The following is a 23,522-nucleotide window of genomic DNA, read 5'->3' on the forward strand; positions in this document are numbered from 1 at the left end:
ACAGGCATCCCTTGTGGCTCATACACCCCTCTCACCCCCTACCCTAACGATTTTCTCTAGTGGCCCAAATGGTGCCTTACACCTCACCCCACCTAAGGAAAAATATGCCATGGGCCCTGGTAGACCCACCTCCATGAAACCCCTCAGAACTTGACCACCCCTCCACCCCCCGCTAAAAAAAAAAAAAGCTTCCCCTCTCCATACATCACCAACATTCAAAGACAGGAGCTATACCCACTCTCTCCTATCTCCAAGCTACAATCTTGGAAAATAACAGCACCCTGATGCCATCTAGTACATCAGAACCAGTCTGTCAAATAAGGGAATGTCAAACTAGGAGAACCATACAGGAGGACACTAAGAAGCTGACCAAAATCAGCATATCACAGTCGATGAGGCCAATAAAGGGCCAACCAAGATAACCTGTCAAACATGGTTCACTATTCAAAGTAAAATTCAGCCTATGAACTGCCAGGAAGGGAAAAAGTACAGAAGGATTTCCAATGGCCACAAATGAATTAAACAATGAAACGAAAAGAAAAAAAAATAAATAAAAGATAGGTCCCGCAGAAGTACAGATGAAAAAGATGAGAAGTGATAACCAAGGGGAGGAATGAAACAACTCTGGAGTCTACAAGGATATCTCAACAAATTAATTACAGGCACTCTGGGAAAGGGAGAAAGGGAGGCAGGGTGGGATGGATGCCACACAGGGCATCAAGAGACCACTCTCAGCTAGCCTCTCCGAGTTAGGGCCATGGACTGAAGTTTGGGACAGAGGTGGTAAGACCTCTTGTAGCTCAACTAAAGTATCATGGGCTGAATCCCAGAATTGTACAGCCCAAGGAATCCACCTAAGGGATGTGGACACTGGTCTGAAAACTGGGGATTTGGGTATGCACCTAACCAGAGTAATCTACTATTGGTTGGAGCTAGAGGAGTACTAGAGATTTCCAGACACATCGACTGGTGATATCAAAAGAAGGGGATTCAATATCTATACCATATGCTGAAAGAGGGGACACAACCCATTTGTATGGATTCATCTAGAAGGATTAAAAAAAAAATTAGCCTACCCCCCCACTTCCACCCCAGCTTCCTTTTGATCCTCTGATGCTGTCCCAAAATCCTACTCTCAGGTTAACATATTTTATTTTCATTTCTGTTTATTGTGAGTCATTTATGAAAGCACAGCATATCAAAAAGAGAACAAAAACATATACAACAAAGTGACATTTGAGGATTATACAAAATATAACTTAAAGACAATAAACTCTTTAAGAGCAGCGGTCAATGCCAAGTGCAAGAGATATACTCACAATTTTCCCCTTCCCCAAACTCCCCCCCAAAACCTCCCATCCTAGATAAGTATGATTCACATCTTACTGTACAGGTATTAATTTACACACATGGAGTTACATATTCATAAGATGGCCTTTCCCCGCTGGAGTTAACGTTTGCCAAAAAGGTGTCCAAACATGGAAAAATACTAATTCTGTAAACTTTACATCAGACCTTGCCACTCTCCACTCAAACTTCATTTATTCAATCATTTTGCTCCGCCATTGTTGAGGTGTAGGGCTTTTAGGAGAGATCCATTCTTTCAAGATTAATGACTTGGCTATTATTGTCGATCTACTCACAAATCCTTTATATCCCGCCGGATGGGGAGTGGTCAAAGATGGACGTCCAAACAATAGGAGCGGATCCCATCTCCATCTAGAGTGCCACATTGCCGAGATATAGCGTAAGAGATTTGACCAAAAAGTGACAATTTTTGGGCAGGACCAAAACATATGTCCCAATGTTGCACCCGGGGCCATACACTTGGAGCATGCCCCATCAGGGGATACTCCTACGTAAAATGCCCGACGAGGAGACATATGCACCCGCATTGCAAACTTGTAGTCCATCTCCCGATACCCCACCATTTTTGAAGAGCCCATGATGTGAAGGACAAAGCCTTGCAATGGTCCCTGGATACTAACACTGCCAAATCCACGCTCCAGGCTTCCGCCAATGCTGTATAATTAGGTTCTTGTACTGAATCTCTGATGTGTCTGTGGTGCATCCTCAATGGAACTTTGGTTTGTGCCTGGAGAGAAAAGGCTGATGATAGCTCTTCTTGTACATCTTCTGTTAGCATCTCCCAAGGTAGGCTGTGTACATAATGTCTTAACTGGATATAATGAAAGTAGTCAGAGGAAGGCAATGAGAATCGAGTTTGCAACTCTTCAAATGATCACATCCGTCCTTCTTCCGTTAGAACTTGCAATAAGTATTGTAGACCTTTCCCTTTCCATCTGACGAAGGCTGGGTATATGTTTCCAGGTGGGAATTTTGGGTTGCCACATATCGCCAGAAACGGGGTCGTTCTTGCTGAAAACTGATGGTAGCGACAAATAACATAGTAACATAACATAGTAGATGACGGCAGAAAAAGACCTGCACGGTCCATCCAGTCTGCCCAACAAGATAACTCATATGTACTACTTTTTGTGCATACCCTACTTTGATTTGTACCTGTCCTCTTTAGGGCACAGACCGTATAAGTCTGCCCAGCACTATCCCAGCCTCCCAACCACCAGCCCCGCCTCTGGCACAGACCGTATAAGTCTGCCCAGCACTATCCCGCCTCCCAACCACCAGCCCCACCTCCCAACCACCGGCTCTAGCACAGACCATATAAGTCTGCCCAGCACTATCCCCGCCTCCCAACCACCGGCTCTGGCACAGACAGTATAAGTCTGTCCAGCACTATCCCCGCCTCACAACCACCAGCCCCGCCTCCCACCCCGGCTCTGGCACAGACCGTATAAGTCTGCCCAGCACTATCCCTGCCTCCCACCACCGGCTCTGGCACAGACCGTATAAGTCTGCCCAGCACTATCCCTGCCTCCCAACCACCAGTCCTGCTTCCCACCACCGGCTCTGGCACAGACCGATTGTCCTTTAATTCTGCTCTCTACACTGTTAAGTCCTATCTATATACCAATGACATTAAGACTTTGGTCTTTGTCTTTGTTCTTAACCACACTGATTACTGATATGAATTATACTGCAGCATCTTTAGTTTCTCCAAAACACTGCTTCTAAATTGCTCCTTAGGGCCTCACGCTAGGATTATTTCACCCCTACACTAATTTCCCTTCACTGGCTCCCAGTTCCTTTTAGAGTTCACTTCAAGATCCTGGTGTTTCAGCATGGTAAAATTAGGTCTTACCTTATAATTTTCTTTCCTTTAGCAATAGCAGATGAATCCAGGAACCGGTGGGCTGCGTCCATCCACCAGCAGGCGGAGACAGAGACAACAGAACCGCCGGGGGCAACAGCAGACGGCCAGCCCCTCCATCAGTCAGCATAAGTCTTTCGAAAGAAGAAGTAGGCCAATCAAACTCAACAACTTGAACTCAGAAACCATCCTCACTATAATAAGAGAGAACCAACTGGAAAATTGTAACTATGGAACTTGAGCTCCAACAATCCCTGCAGAGGCAGGTTTTTTTTTTTTTTTTTTTTTTTTTTTTTAAACAGCTGTCTGAATCTGCATTAGAGAAAAAAAAAAAAAAGAACACCGTAGCGGAAAAAAAGTAGTCGGCTAACGGGAGGGATCCTGGATTCATCTGCTGTTGCTAAAGGAAAGAAAATTATCAGGTAAGACCTAATTTTACCTTCCTTGTCACAAACAGCAGATGAATCCAGGAACTGGTGGGATGTACCAAAGCCTACCCTAAGAAGGGCAAGAAGCTGACAAGAAGCCCAAGTAGCTGCTTGACAAATCTCATCCACATGAAGGGTAGAGGTCTCCGCCCAGGACGTCGCCTTCGCCCAAGTGGAATGAGCTCGTAGAGCCAAAGGTGGCTCTCGACCTTGTGACAGATACACTGACCCAGTGGCCTCCTTAATCCAACACGCTATAGAAGCTTTGGAAGCTGCCTCACCTCTCCGCGGCCCCGAAAGGACAAAGAGGTGGTCTGATTGTTGAAATTCACTGGTGACCTGGAGGTAATGTAAAAGCACCCTTCGGACATCCAAGAGGCGAAGGGATGCAAACTCCCCTGGAAAATCCTCTTTCTGAAACGATGGAAGAAATCCATTTCCATGTTGCATTTGCTGTGGGGAAAATGTTTGAAGTGGCCAGGACAGACGGAAGTGGTCTCCCTCCCACATGTAGTAAACAACTGAAATCGGTATCTTGAGTAAGCACTGTTTCTACTGTAGCAGCAGAAAAGTCTGATGTTGACCGATACCAATCAGAGATGTGTCGCATGCTACTAGCTATGGTAAGATGGCAGATACTCAAAAGACCAAGCCCACCATGTTCCACCGGGACATGCAAAGTCTTAATAGGAAGACGAGCCCTTTTTCCTCTCCATAAGAAGCATTGTAAATGTTTATTTAGTTTCTTTTCGTCTTCAAATCTGAGGAAGAGCGGCAGTGTCTGAAAAAGGTACAGCCATTTCGGCACTACCAAAATATTGTACAACGCTATTCTGCCTAACAGTGATAACGGGTAATCTTTCCACATTCTCAACTTATGTCATTTCCATCAGTGGTGTTACATTGTCATGATACAGCTTCGTCAGATCCTGAGTGATGTATGTACCTAGGTATCTAATTCTACTCCCAGCCCAAATTAGAGGAGTGCTCAACTCGCCCGGTCCCTCATCTGTGGTGTATACATTTAAACCTATTGATTTTTGCACATTTAGCGTGAAACCCGAAATACCCCCAAATACACGAATTAGGTCAAGCAGCTTACCCAGTGTAGTATGCGGCTGAGTGGTAATTATCAAAAGGTCATCTGCAAAGGACAGGGCTTTAATTAATTCACCTCCTACTGTTATTCCTGGGATCTCTACTGAGTACTTAATAGCACGCAGGAGGGGTTCTATAGCTAAAATGAATAGTGATGGCGAAAGGGGGCACCCCTGTCTGGTGCCCTTTTGTATACGGAAGGGTTGTGATTGAGCTCCATTAATTAATACAGTTGCTTCAGGGCCTGAATATAAGGCTCTTACAGCCCCCATGATCCACCCGCCAAATGCCATATATGTTAACACCGTAAATACATAGTCCCACTCTATCTTATCAAAAGCTTTTTCAGCATCCAGGGAATACAGGCAAGTGGGAAGTTGTTGTTGTTGGCTGGCCGCCATAGCTAATAGTAACCGACGAACATTACCAGCTGCTTGTCTAGCTTTAACAAAACCAACCTGCTCTTTCCCAATCACTCTGGGTAGAATCTTTGACATGCGATTCGCTATGACTTTTGCCAGGATCTTAAGATCAACGTTTATTAATGAAATGGGCCTGTAAGAATTCGCCTGATCCTGTGGGCGACCTGGCTTATGTATTAATGTTATAAATGCCATATTAAAGTGTTGCGGAAATTTGTTCTCCCGGATAATCTACTCATAAAACTCATACAGTCGGGGGTAAACGGATATTTTATAAAACTCCCCTGAGTACCCGTCTGGGCCGGGCACCGATCCCACAGGTAAAGTTTTGACTGCCTCTTGTATTTCTTTAAGGGTTAGAGGGTGGTCTAGATCACCCTGTTCTTGCTCGGTCAAATGCGGCAGGTGGACTTGGTCTAAAAATTTATTGATCTCTTCTAGGCTCGGCGACCGAGACGGCTCATATAGAGAACTAAAGAAGTTCTGGAAAATCTCGGCCATCTTCTCACTCTTGTTATGAAGTCTCCCACTAGGATCTCTAAGAGAAACAATGGGTTTCTGTGGCCCCCCAGCCTTGACCAGCCTTGTTAAAAATGCCCCTGATCTATTTCCATAACACTGAAACCTATATTTTTGGTGTGCCAAAAAGCGACAAGCTCGTTGATGTAATAAGGAGTTAAGGGCCACCTGAACTGTATGGAGTTGTTCCTTTGTGAATGTGGTGGGGCGCTTAAGATGCTGCAACTTTGCTTTTTTAAGGTCTTTTTCTAATTTCAATATTGCCGCTGCAATTTTTTTGTTATTAGCAGAGTCATAGGCTATAATCTCGCCTCGTAACACAGCCTTAGCCGTCGCCCAGAATAAGCCTGGTTGATCTCTATGTTGGTCATTATGTTTAGCACAGTCTTCCCATTTCTGAGTTAGATACTCCTTAAATTCTTTATTTTGGGAGAGATAAGCAGGGAATCGCCACTTCCTCGCCTGCTGATAAAAAGGAGGGGTCTCCAGATCCACCCACACAAGAGAGTGGTCCAAGACCTCCTCCGGACCAATCTCTGCATTGGTGACCCATGGGAAGGTAGTGCAAGTAACTAAAATATAATCCAATCTTGAGAGTGTCCCATAGGCACGTGACATATGGGTGTAATCACGCTCCGTCGGGTGAAGGCCGCGCCATGCGTCAATTAAATTAAGGGTTTGCATAAAGTGGGGAAGTGCATGTGCTTTTGGGCCTCCTCTGTGTGCTGAGCGAGGATTAGAGCAATCATGTTGCAGGTGTGACACTAAATTGAAATCTCCCATCACCATGTTGCTTCGATTGATAGGGCATACAGAGATTCATTAGTTTAGTAAAGAATTTGGGATCGTATACATTTGGCCCGTATACACCCAGAATCAGTAACTCCCTGTCATGTACCCACAGCCGGATCATGATATAGTGCCCTTTCTGGTCCATTTCAACTACTTCTGATTTTGCTGCTAGTCCTTTCCGCACTAATATGGCCACCCCAGTCTTACGGTCGCCCGATGATGAATGGACCTCTCCAACCCACTGGCGTTTTAACTTTGCATGTTCCTCCTCCGATAGCTTAGTTTCCTGCAAGTACCCTATATCTGTCTTATGCCTGCGTAAAGCTGCTAGGATTTTCACTCTTTTGACCGGAGTTGAAATACCCCCCACATTCCACGTACTAAACCGGATTGACTTAACTATTGAGTTTGAGCAGATTATCATGTGCAGATAATGAAAAGTAAATACCAGTCCCCAGGCGCCCAGCCTCACCCGGGGGGACCAATTTGTCTGTGTCCCTGCTCCATGCTTGGAAAAGGCAATACCATGTGTGTCTCCTGCAAAACCTTTGTCAATCGAATAAAGAGTACAAAAGTCATGTGTCTCAACCTATCTCCCCTCCCACACTTCCCTCCCTCCCCATTAACTTGTCCCATTCCCTTATTCAAATTATAACTTCCCTTCACTTAACTGTAACTTCTGTGGAGATCAATGGTGATGGTCCCCCTCCCCCATTTTGGTTTCGATGGGTCGGGCCTTCTCGTCCTTCTTCCCGCTTTTTGGTGGCATATTCGGCTCGCTGCGGGTAATGAACTGGTCCATATACTCCCGCGAACACTCTTCCACCGTGGAGTGATAGTTTTATCGCAAGGCAATCTGCGCTGGGCGCGAATGGGAGGGCGAGGCCTCAGAGGAGAGCTATCGCACGTCCGCTCCCCTCAACTCATCACGTGATCTCCCTCAGGTTAACATATATGTAAGGCTTCTGAAGCACTCCTAAGAATTAAATATATCTTTAAGAACAACTTTTTTGTAAAATGCTGTGAGCTGTGTAATTGCTCAAAAGGGATTTGTGCAAGTTTAATGCATTGTTTCATTTCTCATTTCAGATAACACTGAATTTGTAAAAGTCAAAAGAAGCCAAAGAACTCAGAACACCATACTCATCTAAAATCTAGAAGTTAAAAATTTGTATGTCACTACACGGGGAATTCTGTCTGTGACATACAACCCAGAGCTGGAGAAACTGAGGAAAATCATAAGAGACCTACAGCCACTACTTCAGGAAGATGAATTACTGAAAGAGATATTCCCATCCCCACCAGTGCTGGCCTTCCGATAGCCACCAAATTTAAAACACAAGCTGATCAGAAGTAAACTTCCAACACAGACGGAAAAAGAAAAGGGCACATTTCCGTGTAACACAGCCAGCTGCAAACTATGCCAAAACATTTCACAAGACCCCACAGTCATTCACAAAGGAAAAATATTCAGCATAAAGGACCATTTTACATGCTCATCTTCCAATGTGGTATATATCATTCAGTGTAAAAAATGTAACGAAGGATGCTATATTGGAGAAACAGGCCAGATGCTTAAGACAAGATTCAATCTGCACAGACATCACATGAAAATAGCCGGTGCCAGTCAGGGCCCCACCCCTGTGGGCCAACACTTCACAAGACCAGAACACTGTTTGAATTCCTTTACCGTTTTCATTTCCACCACCTCCCGTGAGAGGGCATTCCAAGCATCCACTACTCTCTCCGTGAAAAAATACTTCCTCAAGAAAAATGTCAGGAAGTATTTTTTCACGGAGAGAGTAGTGGATGCTTGGAATGCCCTCCCGCGGGAGGTGGTAGAAATGAAAACGGTAACGGAATTCAAACATGCGTGGGATAAGCATAAAGGAATCCTGTGCCGAAGGAATGGATCCTCAGGAGCTTAGTCAAGATTGGGAGGCGGGGCTGGTGGTTGGAAGGCGGGGATAGTGCTGGGCAGACTTATACGGTCTGTGCCAGAGCCGGTGGTTGGGAGGAGGGGCTGGTGGTTGGGAGGCGGGGATAGTGCTGGGCAGACTTATACGGTCTGTGACCTGAAGAGCACAGGTACAAATCAAAGTAGGGTATACACAAAAAGCAGCAAATATGAGTTATCTTGTTGGGCACACTGGATGGACCGTGCAGGTCTTTTTCTGCCGTCATCTACTATGTTACTATAACACTGCACCAGTGGTTTCACAGTAAGAATACTGAAAGGTAATTTTAAAACAATACAGGAACATAAGACCTTTGAAATAAGAATGATTGAGTATTTTGACACCCAACAAACAGGACTTAATAAGGATCTGGGTTTTCTAACTCATTATAAAACATAAGCTGTATTTCTCTGTTTATTTCTCTGTTTGTTACCCTCCTCTCACCTACCAACACCCATTCTGTTAGAATATCAATGAAATGCTTTGATGTCCCCATGCTTACCCCCACCCTCCCACTCTGTCAGACTGTCAAAGTAATGCTTTGATGTTTCTCTCATATATACTATCTGCTACCACATTTGCTTATTTCCGATCTGAGGAAGAAGGGCAACCTTCGAAAGCTAATCAAGAAATGTATTAAGTTATGTCCAATAAAAAAGGTATCATCTTATTTTTTTTTGTTTGATTTCTATTGATAACCTTTAAGAGTGGACTAACACGGCTACCACACCTCTTTACTATAGTAACATAGTAAATGATGGCAGATAAACACAGTCTGCCTAACCATACCAGTCATTATTAAACCAATAATCCAATAGTACTATTGCAACATTTTACTTGCCAAGTTCCACTACATGTTATCTTCCTCTCCCCTACTAAAATATACAGAACCCACACTCATATGATATGAATGTGGTATAAAATACACATAATTGTTCCTGATCTATCCTTGCCATTTTCAAGACAATTAAAAAAAAAAAAGCCTGCCCTGTACTGGCCCTACTTCCCAGCTACTGGAATTGCCATCAAAGGCCACTCCAGCCCATTCTGATCTGTCATGCCAATATATGGGACAGACTGTAACAGTCCGTCCAGCATTGACCTCACTTCCCCACTACTGGAGCTGCCATCTAAGCACCATTCCTACCCATCATAAATGAACTTATATCTGTTATGTTAAGTATTGTTTTGATACTATTTAGGGATACTCTTGTCTATTCCATACATTTTGTTTAAAAAAACTCAAACATCTATGTATGTTAAGCCATGTACAAGTAATTCAGAAATGAGGGAAGTTTTCAAAGTTAATATAAACAGTTAAAGAGGGTAGACAGGATCATAAATACATAAAAAAATGGATCATTTCATCAAATCCAAGAGAAAGGGTGAATTGATTCATACACACCTTGAACTACAACTGGAAAAAAAAAAAGGCATGAGCTAAATACAAAATCCCTCCCCCTTAACTATTACCAACTCTGTAGTGAATCCAGTCTGACCAACTGCAAAGGCTTCTGACTAAATCGTATCTTATATTTATTTAGCTTTAGATTACACCTTTTCATTGATGGCTGGAGGCAAATTACATTCAGGTACAGTAGGCATCTTCCTTCTCCCCAGAAACTGTACAGTCTAAGTTTTACAATCCAATTAAACAATATAAAATTATACAGAAAACAATCCTACATGAAACACACTCCATTGTATTTTCACGTATGGAAAATACTAGATCAAAATCCTTCTTCGATAAGGCTGCCTGAATTTGCTAAAAAAAAAAAAAAATCCAGTCTGACTCAATACTTCAATAATTTGTAAACATCCATCTACAATCTGATGTATGCTGGAATACAGGAAATGCTTTAAATTGTGCGCTTCAAGAGTACATGAATTATATGGTTCTTTTCTAAGTATCAGAAACACAACTGTACATCTCTAAATGTAAACATGAAGTTTAACTACACTTTTCTTTTTTTGGGGGGGCGGGGGAGGGGGGGTGAGCAAAACGCCAGACATTTACTAGGTAAGATTTCTAATACTATTTTGAAAAAGCACCAACACCATTTTTAGGCGCTAGGGAATATTTGTATCTTCCTCTCATTATTTACTTCTTTCAATTTTTATTTTTACCTACTTTTCTTGTTTCAAGTTTGTTTGTTTTTTCTGGGGGGGGGGGATTTTTCTACCCCCATTCCAGCCTCTTCTTGACACATGTAAGAAGGAGGGTGTTCTATACAGGTCACCATAGTGACTGCTCCAGATGGCTCAGCAGCAGTGGATATAGCTGATAAGTTACTCAGCTCAGGTCATCAGAAGCTCAGGGGGTATCAGGCAGTCTATGCACCAGGAAACAAAGTTTAGCCACCTAGGCAACCTGGCATCTATGAGCAGTACAGTTACAATGATAAGAGAAGCAGGTTATAAACCAGAAAAACGAGGATGGAAGCCCACTAATGCTCTTTCTGCAAGTCACTTCATTCTCCATTGCCTCGGGTAGAAATTGATTGGAAGCCCTCTGAGGACCTAGTGTACATGAAAGTAACTCATCTTGATCTACTAAAAAGCATGAACTAAATCTAAATAATAAACAGGCCTTGACCAATTTTCTTTCCATCTAGGTGCCATTATCAGAGATCTCTCGTCCCTCTTCCCAATCAAAGCTAAGAGAAGGAAAGGGAGGGCCATCCTCTCCAAGGTCTGTCACAGCTCCTTTGGGGCCTAATTTACAAAGACTGTTTTTCCTATTCTGTTTCCACAGGTAAAAGAAGCAGCTAAGCAGTAAATTTAAACAGGAGCCTATTCTATAAAGTAAAAGTAGAGTCTGTTCTCTCTTATAGAATAGTAATGTAACCAGGCATATATGTACGCATGTTTCTAGGGCGAACACTTCTAGCAGCCACAGAGGTGAAAATGCTCGCACCTAGCTTCAGGAGATACGTGTGTAACGTACAGCATTCTATAAATGCGCTCCCCCCCCCCCCCCAAGCTCTGCCTATGTGTACACCCACCTGTAAAGTATGTGCTTCACTCAATGTGTAATTAAACTATGGAATTCATTGCCAGAGAATGTAGTAAAAGTAATTAGCTTAGCAGTGTTTAAAAAAAGGTTTGGCTAAATTCCTAAAGAAAAGTCCATAAATCATTATTAATATGGACTTGGGGAAATCCACTGCTTATTCCTGAAACAAGCAGAATATCTGATGTAGTCTTTTTGGATCTTGCCAGTTACTTGTAACTTGGATTGGACACGTTTTTTGCATCTAACGTCAATACTATTTACCAGTCGTTTGATGGCGTTTCAGTGATAAATCGTAATAACTATAGCTGTACAATGGATTCAGATATTATTCCAGTTGATAGGCTTTGGGCTATTTTTTTAATTGTGTTTCTACATCTACTTTGCTTCCACTGGTAAAGCGAAAATACTTACCTGTAGCAGGTATTCTCCGAGGACAGCAGGCTGATTGTTCTAACATGTGGGTCGACGTCCGCGTCGGCCCGGTAACCGGCGTTTTGCAAGAGCAAAATATTTAAAAAGTTTTGCCAGAGTCTTATGGCGCATATGCAGCGCACATGTGCGGACTGATTTCCCGCCTGCCGCGCAAGCGCGTCTCCTCAGTTAAATAAAAAAAGCAAACAAAATAGCAAATAACTCCAAAGGGGAGGTGGGAGGGTTTATGAGAACAGTCAGTCTGCTGTCCTCGGAGAATACCAGCTACAGGTAAGTATCTTCGCTTTCTCAGAGGACAAGCAGGCTGCTTGTTCTCACATGTGGGGTATCCCTAGCATCCAGGTTCACTCAAAACAATGAGCATTGGTCAATTGGGCCTCGCAACGGTGAGGACAATGTATATTAACCTGAAACTATATACAGATAGCTGAGAGTACAGCCTGGAACTAAACAAAAATGGGCCTAGGAGGATGGAGTTGGATTCTAAACCCCGAACAGATTCTGCAGCACTGACTGCCCAAACCGACTGTCGCGCCAGGTATCCTGCTGAAGGCAGTAGTGAGATGTGGCAGCCTTCCAAATCTCTTCAATGCAGGCTGACTTTAAGTGAGCCATCGACGCAGTCATGGCTCTAACATTATGAGCCGTGACATGGCCCTCAAGAGTCAGCCCAGCTTGGGCATAAGTGAAGGAAATGCAATCTGCTAGCCAACTGGAGATTGTGCGTTTTCCGATGGCAACTCCCCTCCTGTTCGGATCAAAAGAAAAACAACTGGGCGGACTGTCTGAAGGGCTTCGTCCACTCTACGTAAAAGGCCAATGCTTTCTTGCAGTCCAAGGTGTGCAAACTGCTGTCGCCAGGGAGGGCATGAGGTCGGAGAAAAAATGTCGACAAGACAATTGACTGGTTCAGATGGAACTCCGACACCACCTTCAGCAGGAACTTAGGGTGCGGTGCGTACGGAGAACTACTCTGTTGTGATGGAACTTAGTATAAGGTGCATCCACCACTAGGGCCTGAAGCTCACTGACCCTATGAGCTGAAGTAACAGCCACCAAGAAAATTACCTTCCAGGCCAAGTACTTCAGATGGCAGGAATTAAGTGGCTCAAAAGGAGCTTTCATCAGTTGGGTGAGAACGACGTTCATATCCCACGACACTGGTGGAGGTTTGACAGGGGGCTTTGACAAAAGCAAACCTCTCATGACGCAAACAACTAAAGGCTGTTCAGAGATAGGCTTAACCTCTACACCCCGATGATAAACACTAACTGCGCTGAGTCAAATCCTTCAGAGTACAGGACGACAAGGGCTCAAAGGGAGGCTTAGTAAGAACCGAAAGCACCAAATTCAGATCCCAACGAGGAAAAGAACATTGAGACGGAGGACTAACACCCCCCCCCCCCCTCAAAAAACACACCACATCCGATGACTAGAAAGAGATTTCCACTGGACATGACCACGAAAACATGTCAATCTGCACCTTAAGAGAAGCCAAAGCAAGACCTCTGTCAAAGCCTCACTGCAAAAAATCTAAAATGTACTAAGCTTGGACTTAGAAGTCGCATCTGCCGACCATCCACATAGCCAAAGCGTACGACGGGCTGCGACAGAGAGAACCACAGACTTAGAAGAAGCCCGAAGCAAATCATAAATAGCATCTGCTAAAAAGGCTGAACCCATTTCCAGCTTTGCCACCTCATTATCAATAGCTGAAAGATCATCTGAAGAATGTTCCAACACTCTTTCTGACCAGCGGAAACAAGCTCTCGCTACCAAGGACCCACAAATTGCAGCCTGCACTGCCAGAGCAGAAACATCAAAGGAATTCTTCAGCAAAAATTCAATATGACGATCCTGGGTATCTCGCAGAGCCGTACCACCATCCACAGGGATAGTGTTTCACTTGGTAACCGCAGAAACTACCACATCCACTACCGGGGGGGGGGGCGCAAAAGATCTTCATCCGAATCAGGAACTGGATAAAGCCTAACCATAGATCTAGCAAGCCGAAAAGCAGAATCAGGAATCTCCCACTGAGCCTGAATAATCTCTCTAATATCCTAATGGATAGGAAAGGACTTACCTGCTCTGCGAATATCCTTGACCAGCAAATCCACCTTTCTGGGCTCAGACACCTGAAGATCCTGATCATCAAAACACAAAGTAGAAGAAACCTGCGATATAAGCTCCTGAAGGTCATCTTTATGAAAAATCCTTACCACCGAAGGATCTTCTCCCACAGGAAGAGATTCCTCACCTTCTGCCGTCTGCTCCAGCTCCTCAGGAAAACATACCTCCTCATCTAAGGATAGCATTTCCTGATCAGGAGAAAAAGAAATATCCTGCTCTGCCTCCTCAGGAAATCTAAACCGTTTTTCAGCTATAGAAGTACCCTCCAGAGATCTTTGCCCAGGAGGGTCCACAGGCGCAGCTTTGTGCAGGAGAAATGCCTGATACATCTGCACTACGAATTCAGGAGGAAAACTTCCTTCCCCCGCTGGCAAAACAGGTGTTTGTGAAGCAGATACAGGCCCAGCAGTCAGAGGAGCCAGAGGAGCAGCAGGTGGCGAGACATCCAAGATGGTGGCGTTTCCCGCCGAAATCAGCACCGGGAGAGAGGGGGACGCGACCGCCGCCAAAACACCAGTATCAGACACCCCCCCCCCCCCCCCATCGGTGGTTCCGAGGATTTTCCGGCTTCTGCACCCTGGTCTTCTGCAGCGGTGCAGTACCTACACACCCCATTCGTACCAAGACCCCGCCGCTGACAGACGGAACAGTGGCGGAGTTTCTCTGACATCGCAAAAAAAACAGCTGATCACAAAGAAATCAAAAGCGCGAAGGAGCTGCCCTGCTCGTTTTTTAAAGAAACAGACCAAAGGCGGCTCTGCATAAACCAGCAGACTGGGTGGCCCAAATTTTTTTCTTTATTCCAAGTAGATGCCTCTCCCCACCTCCAAAGCTCGTCCCTTGAAGAGCTTGAGGAAAACTTTTCTCTTTTTCTTTCAAACTGCTAGCAATAAATTAAAATAACCAGCACCAAAGAGATCAGGGAGGAAATGGGGGGAGGGACTCGGCCTCCCGAGTGTAACACCCCCAAAGGCACTAAGAGACCCCCATGGGCCTCTGCCTCTGAAGACAGGTTGTTATTGTTGTTGTTTTTTTTAATGCACAGGAAACTAATCAATCAAACAATCAAAGAACTTTAACCAGAAAGATAAAAAAAGAATAGAAAGGACTGAGACTGAAGGGCTCACCACCTTCCACCTGCTGGAGACTGAGATTACTGGATCTTTCTCTAGCAGGCAAGGGCTCTTACTGGCTCCCTAGAGTCACAGTTTTTTGTCTCAGTCTCCACCTGCTGGAAGGCATGCACAACCCATCAGTCACATTCTGGACCGGTCCAGTGGGACGCCAAGGAAGCTTCAGCTGGTCTAAAACTGTACAGGAAGATTAATCTTCTGTAGATCCAGATTTGATCATGTTTCCCCCTTGATGGCTGAGCTGCTCGGGCAAGGTATTCTTAAGTATTTTGTTTTTTAAATTTCTATTCAGTGTTTTGCCCTGAGGATTTATCACAAAAACATTTTAAATAATAGTTCTACCTCTCGGTCTTGTAACCATTTAGTTTTAGCATATCTGTTAAGCAAGTTAGATATAAAATAATTTTCACCCATTTTTTGTTTTATGGCAGTTCATCTTTGCAATGGTCTTCCGGCTGTGATTCACCTTCTGAAAGATTATTTTACCTTTCAGAAGGCTTTGAAGACTTATCTGCTTTCCTGATACTACTACTGATATTGCTTTCTGAAACTTTTGTTATTTTTTTCTTTTGTGTAATTTGTTTGTTAATTCCTGATAACTGTCAGTGGTATTCTCATTTGTCACCCTGCGTTTAATCTTATATGAGAGAGTTGATGGGTTAAAAATCCTCTATAACTTAACAGGCCAGGCCCCACATGACCAAGCCAAAGCCTCACTAAAGGAGTGTGACTGTGGGCTGAGGAGCAAACCTCCGCGCTCAACCACATACAATCCCAAAACTGTTGGACCTGGGAACTGCCAATAGGCTCGGCAGCGGCCATAGTGGGACAGAAGCACCAAAAGCACAACCTACCACCTGCTGGACTGATCCAGGGAGCACTCCAGCTTATACCAGTGATGTCACTGGTAGAATTCAACTTTCTCTACCTCCACCTGCTGGAAAGCATAACGCCCATTTGTGCAGAACAGTGGAGCTGATGCTAAGTAACATAGTAACATAGCAGAAGACAGCAGATAAAGACCTATACAATCCATTCAGTCTGCCCAACAAGACATACTCAGTATAAGGTATGATATGATACTACATACGTATACTTGATCTTGATTTGTCCTTGCCATTTTCAGGGCACAGACAGTATAACTCTTCCCAACACTGGCCTTGTTCTCCAGTTACTGATGCTGAATCTGTCCAGCCACGATCAGGACGCACACCATAGAAATCTGCCGAGCACTGGCTTTGCTTTCCAATTACTGGTGTTGCCATCGAATCTGTCCAGCCACGATCAGGACGCACACCATAGAAATCTGCCCAGCACTGGCTTTGCTTTCCAATTACTGGTGTTGCCATCTAATTACCGCTAACCTTGTTTGGTTCCATGTCTTCTATACAGGATTTCTTTGTGTTTACCCCATACATTTTTGAATTCCGTTACTGTTTACATCTCCACCTCCCAAGGGAGGGTATTCCAGGTATCTACTACCCTCTCTATAATAAAGTACTTCCTGATATTATTCCTGAGTCGGCTCCCCTGCAACTTCAATTCATGTCCTCTAGTTCTACCACATTCCCATCTCTGGAAAAGATTTGTTTGTAAATTAATACCTTTCAAATATTTGAATGTCTATATCAAATCACCCATCTCTCCTTTCCTCCAGGGTATACATGTTCAGGTCCTCAAGTCTATCCTCATACATCTTGTGACATAAACCCTATATCATTTTTGTCACTTTTCTCTGAACTGCTTCAAGTCTTTTTACATCCTTAGCAAAATACGACCTTCAAAATTGAACACAATACTCCAAGTGGGGCCTAAGGAATGATATGGCTCATAGAAGTGCATGCTCTTAAGAGGGGCGTGGCATGATCCTATTAAACAGATCCTGTGAGACGTTTTATAGCCATTATTTTGGTTCATTGAGGATGAGTAGTTTTTATACCTTGAAGTAGGCTGTTACAATAATACAGGTCAGAGATTACCAGTGAGGATACATATGGCTTATTTGGAAAAGACTTGACACACAGAGATGATTTTAAGTTTGAAGAAGTTAGTTCTGCTTCTCTGCCCATATCTGCTGGTAGGGTGGCATAACCCATGAGTCTGGAGTGATCTAGAAGGATGAAATGGAATGGTTATTCTGAATACTGGATATGGTTATGTTTATTAAATGTATATTTATTTTATAAATTCATTAACCCTTTAGTGTCCAATGTTCCCATCAATCTGTTCCTATATGGCTTCTTACGGGAACATTGGACACTAAGAGGCATATTTTCAAAGCACTTAGCCTTCCAAAGTTCCATAGGTTTCTATGGAAGGCTAAGTGCTTCGAAAATATGCCTCTAAAGGGTTTAACCACCTTTCTGTATCAAATGGTTATTAGAGAGATGAGGGAGCAGCTACATGTCTCAACAATGAGCAAGATTCACATGTCATTTGTTCCTCCAAAGTTGAGATTTGAGAGCAGAATGTGCCTCGCCTAACAACTACAAGGAATCTTTTTTTTTTTGGGGGGGGGGGGGGGGGGGGGGGAATGAACACTTTCTGTAGTCTTTAACATCTCAAAATAAAGCCATCTCATTTCATACTGGTGGATATTTTCATCTCCTACATACACAGGAAATCTTCCCAAGCTCTGACTCTAAAAGAATCCCCAATTCTTGGATTTCTGCCAACCTCACCACAGGAAAATGACCAAAATAAACCAAGAAAAAGGAGAGGAGGTACTGAGAAAAAAAAAAATGAACTAATCCCAAAGGCCAACATTTTCAATGAACTAAGAATTGTAAACATTCAGAAACTAAAATATACATATTACCACAACATAGAACAGTGTTTCTGGACCCTCTCCTGAAGGCATATATAGTCAATAAGGTTTTCAGGATTGCCTCAATAAATATGAATGAAATAGGAAGCCTACTGTATGCAAATCAGTGTATGCAAATCTCTCTCATACATATTCATGATGTAATCCTGAAAACCCAACTGGCTAGGTGTTCCTCCAGGAAAGTAATGGGAAACCTTGGGTTATAATATTTGAAATCACCTGAATAATATGGGCCTATTTTGAAGAAATTACAGTGCGCAAAATGTGTTTATATTGTTTAGCAGCTAATCATACTTCATTCACCTGGGAGGGATAATATTTAAGCTCCTGCATTAAACAGATTCCTACAAGATCTGCACACAATATCTAAACTCACACTTTTACATGAACAGCAGCAGAACCATGAACTTCTGCCCATTTTCACATACACTCCCAACCCAACTGCAGAGGACTATTCCCATTTTCCACAACAGATCAGTCTACTAACAATACCATATATAGAGTTCTCAACTGTGACAGAGCAAATAAGATGAATTGTTGTATACCTGCCAATTCTTTTCTATTAACTCTCATACCAGTCTAGACCATGGATAGTGTCATCCTATCAAAACTTCAAAACCAATGACTCCTCCCCTCTGCATCTTGAAATACTTTTTTGCTGCAGCCTTATCCTTAAGGCTTTCATATTCATCAATATGAAAAATATTCTAGCAATCTTGGACAATTAAAAACACTCTTATATTAGTAGATACAAACTGTCATTCTATTCACACAAAACTGACTTTGTAATATAGTTTGTAATAATGAACCAGTTTCCATAAAACTGAGTGGATGGTACTGACGATTAATCCATCCAAGGTATTTTGTAAACACTGTGATTAAAGAATCTTCTATTTCTCACAATAAGATGTTAAGATCACAAATAATTCTCACTTACCAAAGAAATCATACATCTATTTTTATTTTTTTAAGCACAGAAAGTGCTTTCTAATTAAGAAAATTCATGTAGCTAACAGGTTATATTTACCCACAAATCTCTGTTACAGAGGGGTTATTAATTTGTGAATATAAAACATACTCCTGTAAGAATGTTCCACTTCAAAAAATTGTATAGGTTAATGCAACCTTGTAGAAAAACAGTTAACAAAAAAACCTCATGAGAAAATCTCTTGTTCACACATCATTTTCAGAAGAAAACTTAAAAACAGACATTAGCCAGCCACTAATATAATCTACTACCCACCTTTCCTTGTCTCTGAATTAACTGTCTGAACAATAAGACATCCATGCATAACATTTTCTCAAAGGCCCTTATTTACACAGCCCTGTAGAAGTATAATCCTAAATTACTCATGGCTGTTACAGCTGTATGAACTTAAACAACCATGAGTGTTTGCTTTTTTATTCTTAACTAGCTTGTTTATAAGGAGAAATTATGACTTATCAGATTATTTTCACTCTTTTTTTTTAGCAGCACTTTACTGCAAGATTGGATGCTATCCCTTTCTACCAGGAGGTGCAGGTAGAGAAAACTGAACTCTGACAGTGACATCACCGATAAAAGCTGAGGCACTCTCTGGAGCAATCCAGTATGCATTGGCCCAAGCAGCAGAAAGTCCCTTTTGTGATGCACCAGTGCCCCATCAACCACTGCAGCTGCAATGATCATCAAGCAAGCAAATCATCACAGACTGGCACTCACTACCCTGCATACACCAGGATACAGTCACATATGGCTGCCAATCAGAATAAGGATTTTTTTTTTTTTTTTTTTTTTAAGAACTGAAAAAGAATCATAGAGCACACCCAAAACCCCAGGCCAGGGTCTTCCAAGGGGGAGATTGCAGAAACAGTGTCACTGACTAAAGAAACAAAAAATTATGTCTTACCTGATATTTTCTTTCCTTTAGTAGTAGCAGATGAATCCAGAGACTTGTAGGTTGTGTCCGTCTACAGCAGGTGGAGACAGAGAGCACTGAACTGCACTGTGCCTAATAGGACATAATGCTCCCTGGCCAATCAGTATATCTCATAACAAAGCAGAAGGAGAAAACCAGAATCCAACTTGCCCCTTCCTCACAGAAATGCAGCCCATGTATAAAAGGAAAATTGAAGGACCTTATAGAAAATATAAAGGAAAACAAGGAGAAGAATCCAACTCTCTCCGAAACCTTGCAGCAAAACTCTTTGCAGAAAAGGACAAGTCAAGTAGAAGAACCAGCAAACTAAAAAGGGTGGGGCTCTGGATTCATCTGCTGCTACAAGGAAAGAAAATGATCAGGTAAGACAATTTTTCCTTAATTAGCATCAGAAACAGATGAATTCAGAGACTTGTGAGATGTAGCAAAGCTGTATGTAAACAGAAGGTGTCTCTAGGTCTTAATGATTTGATCATTATCTGCATGAATTTACACTGTACCTACAGACAGGCAAAACTTATTACAGGGACAGAAAATTTATTTTTTCTAAAGCATGCTCAACCTCCCCCAATTATGGTCAGCTGTAGACGATATCTTGCTCCAATCTGTATCTCCATCAGAAGCCTTATCGAAATACAATAATTCTTTTCAGATAGTTCTAGACAAGGTACCCCCCATAATAATGGCTTCCCCAGCCAAGACAAATTAAAGACCCTTGGAATAACAAGGAGCTTAAGCAGAAAAATAATCATGTAGAAAGCTGGAAAGAGCTTGGGCTCCTACATCAACTGATGAATTGTCATCTAGACCCATGTCCAGCTAAAATTATGAGCAAACTTCCACTACATTCACCAATTTAATCAATCAACTATTGTCTGATGGTAATATGCTAAATCAACTAGGTCACATTATGTTAACACCATTATGGAAAGGTTCCTATGTGGATCCTGCTCTCTGCTTCAATTACAAATGGTTAAAATGGATGAGGTTGTGATGAGAATGAACTTGCAAGATTTTTTCAACATCAAATATTAGATCCCATGCAATTGGGATTTCACTCCAATTACAGTATGGAAACTGTTTTATTAGCACCGATGACAAACTTAAGAAACAACTTGAATAAGGGTGTACTGAACATCATGCAGTTAGACTTAGCAGCCCTTCACTTGGTTAACCATGAGATTCTGCTTGAAATATTAATTCAACTTGGTACCTCAGACAATGCACTGAAGTGGTAATTCTACTGGGCACCTGTAACAAATCTCTCTCAAGTTGCAGGGGGTGCCACAGGGCTTCCCGCTTTCCCCAGTTCTGTTTAACATTTGAATGGATTGTAATAAGTGCTTAGAACTTTTCACATCACGTACTTTTCCTATGCTGGTGACGTTTCTTTATAATTTTTTTTTTTTTTAAGTATTTAACAGGAAACTTTCAGTCTAATGTCAAAGGTATTTAATAAAACATGTCAATGGATGTTATCTAATGATCAAAAGATTAACTCTGATAAAATCAATATCGTATGGGAGGGGGATAAAGATGTAGGTTTACCACAGCTTAAAATAAGACTAGCTAATTCTGAAATGTTCCTCCAGATATTAAAATTTTAGGAGTGACATTATCGGGCTCTTGTGCTACGTCGTCTGATGAGCGTTATGGATGACCAGACTGGCAAGGATAAACGTGCTGTTGAACTGGCTCGTAATCTATCACTGTTGGATTCCATACATATGCAGAAAGAAGCCTGGAATGTTACACAGTCAACCATTGTGAACTGCTACAAGCGGGCAAGCTTTGTTAAGGATGTGGAGAGGGACGAAACAGATGCAGCTGTTGCAAACGCATCAGATGAACAGGCTATTGACATCCTAGCCGGTGTTACTGAAGAGGAGTTTCATCACTACATAGCTGTTGATTACGATCTACAAACAGCTGACAACAGCACTGATGTCCAGATATGCGCCTACACGCAGGCAACGGCTGATGATGAAACAGATGATGAAATGAGCAGCGAGGCACATGCTGACGAAATTCAACAACCTCCTGTCACTTTTGCAAGAGCGCTGGAGAGTCTCAACGTCATGCGGGCCTATCTGTATATATGGAGTGGAGCAGTGGCCTGGTGGTTAGAGCACTGGTCTTGCAATCCAGAGGTGGCTGGTTCAAATCCCACTGCTTTCCTTGAGATCTTGGGCAAGTCACTTAACCCTCCATTGCCTCAGGTACAAACTTAGATTGTGAGCCCTCCTGGGACAGAGAAATATCCAGAGTACCTGAATGTAACCCACCTTGAGCTACTACTGAAAAAGGTGTGTGTGTGTGTGTGTGTGTATATATATATATATATATATATATATATATATATATATATCAGAACTTGCGACAAAGGCTTGAAGGCTCAGAAATGTTGCATAAATCATGCTTCTGCAGCAAGGCAAGCAACCTCTCCTTGCCACCAATGAGAGGTGGCTACTTTGCCTGCCAATGAAAGTAGCCTCTCACTGATGGCAAGGCAAGCAACTTCTCATTGGTCAATGTTGTCATTCAGCACCCTGCATGAAGTCAGCGCTCTTTTGGAAAAGAGAGTTTCCAGCCCATGCAGAACAGAAGAAGCACCAAGAGAAGATGGGTAGTAGTGGCATTATCACAAAAAAAAAAGAAAAAAAAACCACCGGGAGCAGAGCAGCACTGGTAAGTAGCAGCAGCAGTAGGAGAGGTGCAGGAGGAGCAAAGCAGTGGCAGTAAGAGAAGCTGCAGAGCAGCAGCAGTAGTAAGAGGGAAGAACGGCAGTAGAAGATAAACAGCAGGAGTGGAACAGCGGCAGCCCGACTACAGAGGCAAAAGTATACGTGGGCCCAAGTGGAGAACTCATAGTGGTTGCCCTGGTAGTAGCAGCAGAAAGGAGGGGGGGGGGCAGAGAGAAACAGACAGTGAAAGCTGGGGAAAGGGGTATGAAAGACAGACTGAGTGAAGGGGTATGTGAGAGAAAAACAGACACACACAAGAATGGTGGGGACCCAGGCCATGGTGATATGTAAAACAAAGAGGCAATCACCAATCAGGGCTGTGCTGTCACACAGTTGACAGCTTGCTTTGGGAAGGGAGACTGCTAGCTTTTGCTATTGATTGCAGAAGCACCTTGAGGGCCTGATCTACTAGTTTCTTTGTCCACAGACACTGAATAGGAGAAGAGCCTCAGTAGATCAGTTTCTAAGAGAGCAACTGCTGATCTGGGAAGGGATTCTCACCCCTTACCCTTCAAAAAAAAAATTTCACTGCAAGCAGCTTTGGTTGTACCTATGATTGAAGTTTTTAGTTGATAACCAGTCCTAGTTATTTCACATTCAGGAGACTTGCTACAGGAACCCAAGTCCTCCATGGAAAGAGTCACTGTTTCCCGCACCACAATTCAAAAACATACCCGACTCTGACGTAAGCCAGAAGGGATCCAGGTTGTCCATTCCTTTCAGCCTCTGCAGGAGCAGACCTCAACCCCTTGGTAGTGGAAAAAGGCTCCTCTACCAGAAAGAAAAAGGAAGGTCCACATACAAGGGCCTGTGAGCCACCAGCAGGACCACATAAGGATGACTTGCAATCCTGCGTAACCACTGGCCTA

At 43.0% G+C, this 23,522-nt stretch overlaps 1 protein-coding gene across 1 annotated transcript in view; it reads right to left on the reverse strand.

Annotated features, from left to right (window-relative positions):
• The window catches only part of LOC115471371 (ankyrin repeat domain-containing protein 11-like), a 241,998-nt gene extending 224,861 nt beyond the window's left edge, over positions 1-17,137 (reverse strand). Inside the window, exon 1 of the mRNA XM_030205069.1 lies at positions 17,103-17,137. The gene's annotated coding sequence lies outside the window, so the exon portion shown is untranslated. The remainder of the gene's footprint in view (positions 1-17,102) is intronic.
• Between the last annotated feature and the right edge of the window lie 6,385 nt (positions 17,138-23,522).

The sequence above is a fragment of the Microcaecilia unicolor genome, chromosome 5 (assembly GCF_901765095.1).
Source record: "Microcaecilia unicolor chromosome 5, aMicUni1.1, whole genome shotgun sequence".
Classification (NCBI taxonomy): domain Eukaryota; kingdom Metazoa; phylum Chordata; class Amphibia; order Gymnophiona; family Siphonopidae; genus Microcaecilia; species Microcaecilia unicolor.